Source organism: Arachis ipaensis, chromosome B2, assembly GCF_059453495.1.
Source record: "Arachis ipaensis isolate K30076 ecotype BB chromosome B2, ASM5945349v1, whole genome shotgun sequence".
Taxonomy (NCBI): domain Eukaryota; kingdom Viridiplantae; phylum Streptophyta; class Magnoliopsida; order Fabales; family Fabaceae; genus Arachis; species Arachis ipaensis.
In genome coordinates this window covers 45,793,813-45,806,041 of record NC_142437.1, presented here as the reverse complement: position 1 = coordinate 45,806,041, position 12,229 = coordinate 45,793,813, and the positions used below count along the sequence as shown (strand labels likewise).

The window sequence follows — 12,229 nt, the reverse complement described above, 5'->3', positions numbered from 1 at the left end:
CCTTATTGAAAATCGTTTTCATTCAATGCTAATTGCTTTAAATGAGATATCTTCCACTAATCCCCACACCTTCGTACTGTTGTACCAGCAAGTGCACTGGGTCGTCCAAGTAATACACGAGCGAGTCAGGGTCAATCCCACGAGGATTGTTGGTTTGAAACAAGCTATGGTTATCCTGCAGGTCTTAGTCAGGCGAAATCAAGAAGTTTTTGGATTGAGGTTTAAATTGTATTAAGAGAAATATGAGAGAAGGGAATAAGATATTTTGTCAAAGAAATCATTAAGATGGTTATAATTGAGGATTGGAGTTGTTTAGCCTTTCTGAGTTCACTCTAGTATTACTGTCTTCTTTGCTTGTGAGTGATCTCTTCAATGGTAGGCTGTAAGTGATTGGCACCTTTATTGAGAGGTCGTCAATACTCCTCCGGATTTGAATCCCAAGGTTAGTGTGGATCCATCTCTGCTTGAGGATGAAGCGCGTACAGTCCATTTTTCTTAATGATCCTACTCAAAATGCCACAGACAAGGTTGGATCTTCCGGATCAGAGAATGCTACATCATCAGGTTCTAGCCTCTACCACAGAGACCCTAATCTTCCCATAAATTAGCTGAACTGGTGTCTCGAGAAGTCCCCAACAAAGTCATAGATTAGCCGTCTGAGAGATGTATGATTTAAGCTGGTGGTGCGTGCTTTCCACTGAAGTATTCACATGAACCCAAGTAGACGTGAATGTTTGTTAGGCACGTTTGTCTTAATGTGATGAACAGAGCTGATTGTCACTGATCATCCTATCTATCACGTTGAAGTACGAATATACATCTTAGAATTAATCACACACGGATCGAAGAAGAAGCAGTAATACTTTTATTAATTCATAGGACTCAGCAGGGCTCCTTCCATCAACCTAGGAGGATTAGAAACTCATACTGATGAGAAATACAATAATAAATTCAAAAATATGGTAAAGGTGAAGTAAAAGTTGTAAAAAGTGTTTGAATAACATGATGCAAATCCCTTAAATACTAAACTAATGACTAGTAAGGGTAAAACAATCTTTTTAGTGCTAAAATCCACTTTTGGGGCCCACTTGGTGAGTGTTTGTGATGAGCTTTGATGAGATCCACATACTAGGAGGTCTTTTGGGCGTGAAACACCAGTTAGGGGGTCCTCTCTGGGCGTTTGGATGCTGGGCTCTGCTCCTTGGGCGCTGGACGCCTGGAAGGGGGCAGGAGGTTGGCATTGGACGCCAGTTTTGGGCCTTCTAATCCGAAGCAAAGTATAAACTATTATATAATGCTGGAAAGCTCTGGAAGTCAGCTTTCCATAGCCGTTGAGAATGCTCCATTGAACTTCTGTAGCTCCAGAAAAGCTCTTTGAATGCAAGGAGTTCAGATTTGGACAGCATCTGCAGTGCTTTCTCTGTCTCTAAATCAGACTTTTGCTCCAGCTCCTCAATTTCAGCCAAAAATTACCTAAAATTGTACAAAAACACACAAACTCAAAGTACAATCCAAAAAATATGAATTTAACACTAAAACCTGTAAAAACTTATTAAAAACTAAACAAAACATACTAAAAACTATATGAAAACTATGCCAAAAAGCGTATAAAATATCCGCTCATCACAACACGAAACTTAAACTGTTGCTTGTCCCCAAGCAACTAAAAATAAAATAGGATGAAAAGAAGAGTAAAACACAATAAATTTGAGAGTTTCTAATGAAGCTCAGTTTCAATTAGATGAGCGGGACTTAGCAGCTTTTTGCTTCTGAATAGTTTTGGCATCTCACTATCCTTGTTTTCCAGTATTACCACCGGATACAATAATGCCACAGACACTTTAACTGGGTGAACCTTTTCAGATCGTGACTCAGCTTTGCTAGAGTCCGCAGATAGAGGTGTTCAGAGTTCTTAAGCACACTCTTTTTTTGCTTTGGATCACGACTTTAACCGCTCAGTCTCAAGCTTTTCACTTGACACCTTCACGCCACAAGCACATGGTTAGGGATAGCTTAGTTGAGCCGCTTAGGTCAAGATTTTATTCCTTGTAGGCCCTCCTATACATTAATGCTCAAAGCCTTAAATCCTCTTACCCTTGCCTTTTGGTTTAAAGGGTTACTGGCTTTTTGCTCTTGCCTTTTTGTTTAAAGAGCTGTTAGCTTTTTCTGCTTGCCTCAAGAATCAAATCTTGGTTTTTCAGATTATCAATAATATTTTTCCTTTTTCTTCATTCTTTCAAGAGCCAGCATCATAAAATTCCAACTTCACATATGCACTATTTATTCATGCATTCAGAAACTAAAGCAATGACACTACATCAAAATAATTAACTATTCTTTATTGAAAAACTCAAAAATTTATGCATATTTAATTCTTCTAAAAAAATATACTATTTTATTCATCGTTTAATGATGATAAGAGGAATAATTTATAGCTAATTGGAAAAATAAAAATTAATTAATTACTACTAATGCTTATGTAATCCTAAAAATTTAAAGACATAAAATAAAAATAAAAATAAAGACTTAAATACTACTAGTGATCATGCAACTCTAAATTAAGATGGAAATACGTGAGACAGCAATAGGAATAACAGAAATATGAGAAACATGAATTAGAATAGCCACAGAGTTGAAACTCAACAACCTTCAGCTTGAGGGATGTTGGGGTCTTTAGGTTGTGGGACGCATGGCTCTTCAACTTGAGGGGTACTAGGCTCTTCATGGAAAAGCTTCGGGCGCTTCAGCTCCTCTAGCTCACACCCTTGCTTCTCCTGCTCCTTGATCAGTTTGTAAATCATGCTAGTCTGATCTTTCTGCTCCTCTCTGAGCTGATCTAAAGTGCTCTGCAAGTGTATTATAGACACCTTCAGCTGGTCCCAATACTCCATTGGAGGGATCTCTTGGGAAGGCTCAGGTGCCTTCCTCTTAGGGTGATCGTCTTCTATCTTAGAGCTCTCCATCACCTGCTTGGTGATTGGTTTTTCCACTGGAATAAAGTGGTCTGATGGGATCATAACCTTAGCCTCTTGGCATAGGCGAAAGATGATATTTGGATAAGCTAGCATGGCATTAGTAGACACCCTGTTTGCCAGCTTGTAAATCTCACGGGGGATTATTTGGTGGACTTCCACCTCATTCCCTATCATGATTGATGAGAGAACTTTTGCGTGGTCTAGAAAATTGCGGATAAATCCTCGTTGCAAGTATAGTTTCTAAACCTTCAAAAGTCCTTTCATACAAACGTTTTGGGTGTCACAAGTAACAAACCCCTTAAAAATTGTTAACCGAGTATTCAAACCTCGGGTCGTCTTCTCAAGGAATTACAGGGAGGTATGTTCTTATTATTGGTTATGAGTTTGTAAATTGGGGTTTAGGAAGTAAGGTGGGAATATGTTATATGATAAATAAATTAAAATAATAATAATAAAATAAACTCTTGGCAAAGTATGAAGAACTGGAAGTCCTATCCTTATCAATTGCGATGAGAATTGGGTTTTAATTCCACTTTGTTAACATCTAACTATGAAGGTAAATCAAGTGGATTAATTAGCTTAATCCTCAAGTCCTAGTCAATTCCTATGGAAAGACTAGAGTTATTGGAGCAACTCCCAATTTCAACCACTGCTTTATTTGACAGCTCAAGCGTTACCAATAAATCAACCAAAGCCAAAAGGGAAAAATCTAAATTATTTAAATAAAGGAAAGCAATCATAGATCTGAAAATACCTCAAATTAGCACTAATAAAGATATCAAATGTAACATGGAAGAGTTCATAAATTAAATTAGAAAAATAAATAAAAGGAACATTGAACATGTGATCGCAAAATATGAAATAATCATGAAGTGAAAAGAATCCTAATTCTAAATCCTAAGAGAGATGAGAGAACCTCTGGTGCACGAAATTGTGATCTCCAGGCTCGAACAAATCCTGGTAATGGCTCCAGAGCTTGGTGCTCTGATCTTAATTCATAATTGTCACAACTTCGATACAACTAACCAGCAAGTGCACTGGGTCGTCCAAGTAATACCTTACGTGAGTAAGGGTCGAATCCCACGGAGATTGTTGGTATGAAGCAAGCTATGGTCACCTTGTAAATCTCAGTCAGGCAGATATAAATTGATAATGGTGTTTTCGAATAGTATATAATAAAATAGGGATAGAGATACTTATGTAAATCATTGGTAGGAATTTCAGATAAGCGAATGGAGATGCTTTTCGTTTCTCCGAACCTCTGCTTTCCTGCTATCTTCATCCAATCAGTCTTACTCCTTTCCATGGCTGGCTTTATGCAAGGGCATCACCGTTGTCAGTGGCTACATCCCCTCCTCTCAGTGAATAATATGCTCATGCACCCTGTCACGGCACGGCTATTCATCTGTCGGTTCTCGATCATGTTGGAATAGGATTCACCCTCCTTTTGCGTCTGTCACTAACGCCCAGCACTCGCGAGTTTGAAGCTCGTCACAGTCATTCAATCATTGAATCCTACTCAGAATACCACAGACAAGGTTTAGACCTTCCGGATTCTCTTGAATGCCGCCATCATTCTAGCTTACGCCACGAAGATTCCGGTTAAGAGATCTAAGAGATACTCATTCTAGCTTATTTCATGTAGAACGGAAGTGTTTGTCAGGCACGCGTTCATAAGGGAGAAGGATGATGAGCGTCACACATAATCATCACCTTCATCACGTTCTTGGGTGCGAATGGATATCTTAGAAGCGAAATAAGAAGAATTGAATAGAAAACAGTAGTACTTTGCATTAATCTTTGAGGAACACCAGAGCTCCACACCTTAATCTATGGAGTGTAGAAACTCTACCGTATGAAAATACATAAGTGAAGGTCCAGGCATGGCCGAGATGGCCAGCCCCCTAAGACGTGATCAATAGTCTCCTAAGATGAACAATGGATTATAACTGAGACCAAAGATGCCTAATACAATAGTAAGAGGTCCTATTTATAATAAACTAGCTACTAGGGTTTACATGAGTAAGTATTTGATGTATAAATCCACTTCCGGGGCCCACTTGGTGTGTGTTTGGGCTGAGCTTAAGTGTTGCACGTGCAGAGGCCATTTGTGGAGTTGAACGCCAGTTTCTGTGCCAGTTTGGGCGTTCAACTCTGGTTTTGGATCCTTTTCTGGGGCTGGACGCCAGATTTGGGTAGAAAGCTGGCATTGAACGCCAGTTTACGTCGTCAATTCTTGGCCAAAGTATAGACTATTATATATTGCTGGAAAGCCCTGGATGGCTACTTTCCAACGCAATTAGAAGCGCGCCATTTCGAGTTCTGTAGCTCCAGAAAATCCATTTTGAGTGCAGGGAGGTCAGAATCCAACAGCATCAGCAGTCCTTTTTCAACCTCTGAATCTGATTTCTGCTCAAGTCCCTCAATTTCAGCCAGAAAATACCTGAAATCACAGAAAAACACACAAACTCATAGTAAAGTCCAGAAATGTAAATTTAACACAAAATCTATTAAAAACATCCCTAAAAGTAACTAGATCCTACTAAAAACATACTAAAAACAATGTCAAAAAGCGTATAAATTATCCGCTCATCACAACACCAAACTTAAATTGTTGCTTGTCCCCAAGCAACTGAAAATCAAAATAGGATAAAAAGAATAGAATATACTATAAATTCCAAACTATCAATGAAACATAGCTCCAATCAGATGAGCGGGACTTGTAGCTTTCTGCCTCTTGAATAGTTTTGGCATCTCACTCTATCCATTGAGGTTCAGAATGATTGGCATCTATAGGAACTCAGAGTTTAGATAGTGTTATTGATTCTCCTAGTTCAGTATGATGATTCTTGAACACAGCTATTTTATGAGTCTTGGCCGTGGTCCTAAGCACTTTGTTTTCCAGTATTACCACCGGATACATAAATGCCACAGACACATAATTGGGTGAACCTTTTCAGATTGTGACTCAGCTTTGCTAAAGTCCCCAAGTAGAGGTGTCCAGGGTTCTTAAGCACACTCTTTTTCTTTTTGCTTTGGACCTTGACTTTAACCGCTCAGTCTCAAGTTTTCACTTGACACCTACACGCCACAAGCACATGGTTAGGGACAGCTTGGTTTAGCCACTTAGACCAGGATTTTATTCCTTTAGGCCCTCCTATCCACTGATGCTCAAAGCCTTGGGATCCTTTTTATTTGCCCTTGCCTTTTGGTTTTAAGGGTTATTGGCTTTTTGCTCTTGCCTCTTGGTTTTAAGAGCTTTGGCTTTTTCTGCTTGCTTTTTCTTTTTCTTTCTATATAATTTTTTTTTTCGCCTATTTTTTTTTATGCAAGCTTTGTTCTTTGCTGCTTTTTCTTGCTTCAAGAATCATTTTTATGATTTTTCAGATTATCAAATAACATGTCTCCTAGTCATCATTCTTTCAAGAGCCAACATATTTAACATTCTTAAACAACAACTTCAAAAGACATATGCACTGTTCAAGCATACATTCAGAAAATAAGAAGCATTGTCACCACATCAATATAATTAAACTAAGTTCAAGGATAAATTCGAAACTCATGTACTTCTTGTTCTTTTGAATTAAAACATTTTTCATTTAAGATAGGTGATGGATTCATAGGACATTTATAACTTTAAGACATAGTTACTAACTACTAATGATCATGTAATGAAGACACAAACATAGATAAGCACATAACATAGAAAATGAAAAACAGAGAAAGTAAGAACAAGGAATGAGTCCACCTTAGTGATGTCCTTGAGCTCTTCTATGTCTCCTCCTTGTCTTTGCTGCTCCTCCTTCATTGCTTTTAGATCTTCTCTGATTTTATGAAGGATGATGGAGTGCTCTTGATGTTCCACCCTTAGTTGCTTCCAATAATTGTGTGGAAGAAAATGTATCCCCTGAGGTATCTCAGGGATCTCTTGATTTGCAGTCAAATGTTCTACCACTGAGCTCTAGACCCTTGATGGAAGCTTTTGTCTTCCCTTTCCTCTTTCTAGAGGCTTCTCTGGCCTTAGGTGCCATCAATGGTTATGGAAAAAACAAAAAAGCTATGCTTTTTACCACACCAAACTTAGAATGTTGCTCGCCCTCGAGCAAAAGAAGAAAGAATAGAAGAATAAGAAGAAGATATGGAGGAGATGGAGGGAGATGTGTATTCGGCCATATGGGTGGGATTGGGTGGGGAAGAGATGTTGAATTTTTGAAGGTAAGTGGGTGTATGGGTGTGAGTGGTAAATAGAAAAAAAGAAGGGATGATCATGAATGGAAAGAGAGATGATGAGGTAGGTGGGGATCCTGTGGGGTCCACAGATCCTGAGATGATCCTGTGGGGTCCACAGATCCTGAGGTGTCAAGGCATTTACATCCCTGCACCAATTTAGGCATGTAAAATGCCCTTGCACACAACTCTGGGCGTTCAGCGCCAGGTTGGTGCCCATTTTGGGCGTTCAACGCCCCTTTGCTGCCATTTCTGGCGTTGAACGCCAGAACCATGCTTGTTCTGGGCGTTCAGCGCCAGAACTATGCTCTGTTCTGGCGTTTGAACGCCAGACAGATGCTCCTCCAGGGTGTGATTTTTCTTCTGCTGTTTTTGATTCCGTTTTCAATTTTTATATTTATTTTGTGACTCCTCATGATCATGAACCTATAAAGACACATAACTAAGAAAAATATAGTTAGATAAATAAACATTGGGTTGCCTCCCAACAAGCGCTTCTTTAATGTCAATAGCTTGACAGTGGGCTCTCATGGAGCCTCACAGATGTGCAGAGCTTTGTTGAGACTCTCCAACACCAAACTTAGAGTTTGGATATGGGAGTTCAACACCAAACTTAGAGTTTGGTTGTGGCCTCCCAACACCAAACTTAGAGTTTGACTGTGGGGGCTCTGGTTGACTCTGCTTGGAGAGAAGCTTTTTCTGCTTCCTCTCCATGGTTGCAGAGGGAGATCCTTGAGTTTTAAACACAAGGGAGTTCTCATTCCATTGAAGGAATATTTCACCTCTGTCAACATCAATCACAGCTCTTGCTGTGGCCAGGAAAGGTCTTCCTAGGATGATGGATTCATCCTCTTCCTTTCCAGTATCCAGGACTATGAAATCAGCAGGGATGTAAAGGCTTTCAACCTTTACTAACACGTCCTCTACTTGTCCATAAGCCTGTTTTCTTGAGCTGTCTGCCATCTCTAATGAGATTTTAGCAGCTTGCACCCCATAGATTCCCAGTTTCTCTATTACAGAGAGGGGCATGAGGTTTATTCCTGAACCAAGGTCACACAGAGCCTTAAAGATCATGGTGCCTATAGTACAGGGTATTATGAACTTTCCAGGATCCTGTCTCTTCTGAGGCAATGTCAGTTGATCCAGATCACTTAGTTCATTGATGAACAAGGGAGGTTCAACTTCCCAAGCATCAATGCCAAATAATTTGACATTCAGCTTCATGATTGCACCAAGAAACTTGGCAGTTTGCTCTTCAGTGACATCCTCATTCTCTGCAGAAGAGGAATACTCATCAGAGCTCATGAAGGGTATAAGGAGGTTCAATGGAATCTCTATGGTCTCTAGATGAGCCTCAGAGTCCTTTGGTTCCTCAGAGGGAAGCTCCTTATTGATCACTGGATGTCCCAGGAGGTCTTCCTCCTTGGGATTCACGTCCTCTCCTCTCCTCACAGGTTCGGCCATGGCGCTTATGTCAATGGCCTTGCACTCTCCTTTTGGATTCTCTTCTGTATTGTTTGGGAGAGTACTAGGAGGGATTTCAGTGATCCTTTTACTTAGCTGGCCCACTTGTGCTTCCAGATTTCTAATGGAAGACCTTGTTTCATTCATGAAACTTACAGTGGCCTTAGATAGATCAGAGACTAGATTTGCTAAATTAGAAGCATTTTGTTCAGAGTTCTCTGTCTGTTGCTGAGTTGATGATGGAAAAGGTTTGCTATTGCTAAACCTGTTTCTTCCACCATTATTAAAGCCTTGTTGGGGCTTTTGATCCTTCCATGAGAAATTTGGATGATTTCTCCATGTTGAGTTATAGGTGTTTCCATAAGGTTCACCTAAGTAATTTACCTCTGCTATTGCAGGGTTCTTAGGATCATAAGCTTCTTCCTCAGAAGATGCCTCTTGAGTACTGTTGGATGCAGCTTGCATTCCATGCAGACTCTGAGAAATCATATTGACTTGCTGAGTCAATATTTTATTCTGAGCCAATATGGCATTCAGAGTATCAACTTCAAGAACTCCCTTCTTCATAGGCGTCCCATTACTCACAGGATTCCTTTCAGAAGTGTACATGAACTGGTTATTAGCAACCATGTCAATGAGTTCTTGAGCTTCTGCAGGCATTTTCTTTAGGTGAATGGATCCACCTGCAGAGGTATCCAATGACATCTTTGATAACTCAGATAAACCATCATAGAATATATCCAGGATGGTCCATTCTGAAAGCATGTCAGAAGGACACTTTTTGGTCAACTGTTTATATCTTTCCCAAGCTTCATAGAGGGATTCACCTTCTTTCTGTCTGAAGGTTTGAACATCAGCTCTAAGCTTGCTCAGCTTTTGAGGAGGAAAGTACTTGGCTAAGAAAGCCGTGACCAGCTTATCCCAAGAGTTCAGGCTGTCTTTAGGTTGAGAATCCAACCATAATCTAGCTCTATCTCTTACAGCAAAAGGGAAAAGCATGAGCCTGTAGACTTCAGGATCTACTCCATTAGTCTTAACAGTATCACATATCTGCAAGAATTCAGTTAAGAACTGAAAAGGATCTTCAAATGGAAGTCCATGAAACTTGCAGTTCTGCTGCATCAGAGAAACTAATTGAGGTTTCAGCTCAAAGTTGTTTGCTCCAATGGCAGGAATGGAGATGCTTCTTCCATGTAAATTGGAATTAGGTGCAGTAAAGTCACCAAGCATTCTCCTTGCATTGTTGTTAGGTTCGGCTGCCATCTCCTTTATTTGTTCGAAATTTTCAATCAAGTTGTCTCTGGATTGTTGTAATTTAGATTCTCTTAATTTTCTCTTCAGAGTCCTTTCAGGTTCTGGATCAGCTTCAACAAGAATGCCTTTTTCTCTGTCCCTGCTCATAAGAAAGAGGAGAGAAAAAGAAAAGAAGAGGAATCCTCTATGTCACAGTAAAGAGGTTCCTTATTGTTAGTAGAAAAGAAGAAGAAGAAATTCGAACACAGATAGAGGAGGGGGTTCGAATTTGGTGATGATGTGAGGAAGAGATGTTAGTTAATGAATGAATAAATAGAATAGGATGAGAGAGAAGGAGGGATTTTTCGAAAATTATTTTTGAAAAGGAGTTAGTGATTTTTGAAAATAGTTTTTGAAAAATATTTAGTATTATTTTTTTTTTTTCGAAAATTTTTTGAAATAAATAAAAAAAAAATAAAAATAATTAGTTAATTAAAAAGAAATTTTTGAAAAAGGGGGAGGTATTTTCGAAAATTAGAATTAGTTAGGTGGTTTTGAAAAAGTTAAGAAACAAACAAAAAGTTAGTTAGTTAGTTGAAACAAATTTTGAAAACCAATTTTGAAAAGATAAGTAGTTAGGAGGTTAGGAAAGATATTTTGAAAATATATTTTTGAAAAAGATAAGATAAGAAGATATTTTGAAAAGATATGATAGAAATTAGTTTTGAAAAAGATTTGATTTTTAAAATCACAATTAATGACTTGATTCATAAGAAATCACAAGATATGATTCTAGAACTTAAAGTTTGAATCTTTCTTAACAAGTAAGTAACAAACTTCAAATTTTTGAATCAAAACATTAATTGTTTATGTTATTTTCGAAAATTTAATACAAAAATAAGAAAAGGATTTTTGAAAAATATTTTTGGAATTTTCGAAAATAACTAAAAATTTTGAAAAAGATTTGATTTTTGAAAAAGATAAGATTTTCAAATTGAAAATTTGATTTGACTCATGAGAAACAATTTGATTTTTAAAAATTTTTGAAAAAGTCAACTCAATTTTCGAATTTGATGAGAGAAAAAAGGAAAGATATTTTTTTTATTTTTTGAATTTTTAACGAAAAACATGAAAATGATGCAATGCATGAGATTTTTAGATCAAAACAATGAATGCATGCAAGAATGCTATGAATGTCAAGATGAACACCAAGAACACTTTGAATGTCAAGATGAACATCATAGACACAATTTTGAAAAATTTTTAATGCAAAGAAAACATGTAAGACACCAAACTTAGAATTCTTTAATGCTTACGCACTAAGAATTCAAGAATGCATATGATAAACATGAAAAGACACAAAACAAAAAATCATCAAGATCAAACAAGAAGACTTTACCAAGAACAACTTGAAGATCATGAAGAACACTATGAATGCATGATATTTTCGAAAAAATGCAAGATGCATATGCAAGGAACACCAAACTTATGATATGACTCAAGACTCAAACAAGAACAAAAAATATTTTTGATTTTTATGATTTTCTAATTTTTTTGGATTTTTATTTTATATTTTTCGAAAAATTCTTTTGAAAAAGAAAAAAAAAGATTCCAAAATTTTTAATATGAATTCCAGGAATCTTATGCTCTAAAGCTCCAATCAAAGGGTCAGGCATGGCTTAATAGCCAGCCAAGCTTTAGTATGTAACTCAGACATGACACGCCTGACATTCCTTACATTCAACAGCCAATTGGCTAAGAAAGATAAAGAAGCTCTTCTCTTGAGTATAAGGATTGAGACATGGCTTTACAGCCAGCCAGGCTTCAACATGCTTCATGAAACGCTAGAATTCATTCTTAAAAATTCTGAAGCCATAGAATAATTTATTTTTGAAGACATTTTTTTTTTGAAAACAAAGGAGAAATTTTTGAAAAATTTTTTGAAAACAAAACAAAAAGAAAATTACCTAATCTGAGCAATAAGATGAACCGTCAGTTGTCCAAACTCGAACAATCCCCGGCAACGGCGCCAAAAACTTGGTGCACGAAATTGTGATCTCCAGGCTCGAACAAATCCTGGTAATGGCTCCAGAGCTTGGTGCTCTGATCTTAATTCATAATTGTCACAACTTCGATACAACTAACCAGCAAGTGCACTGGGTCGTCCAAGTAATACCTTACGTGAGTAAGGGTCGAATCCCACGGAGATTGTTGGTATGAAGCAAGCTATGGTCACCTTGTAAATCTCAGTCAGGCAGATATAAATTGATAATGGTGTTTTCGAATAGTATATAATAAAATAGGGATAGAGATACTTATGTAAATCATTG

General features: G+C 37.9%; 1 non-coding gene across 1 annotated transcript; it reads left to right on the top strand.

Annotated features, from left to right (window-relative positions):
• The first annotated feature begins 9,425 nt into the window (after positions 1-9,425).
• On the top strand, positions 9,426-9,533 carry LOC148573837 (small nucleolar RNA R71). The gene has a single exon (XR_015905909.1). It is a non-coding gene; the product is annotated as a small nucleolar RNA R71 (small nucleolar RNA).
• The last annotated feature ends 2,696 nt before the right edge of the window (positions 9,534-12,229 follow it).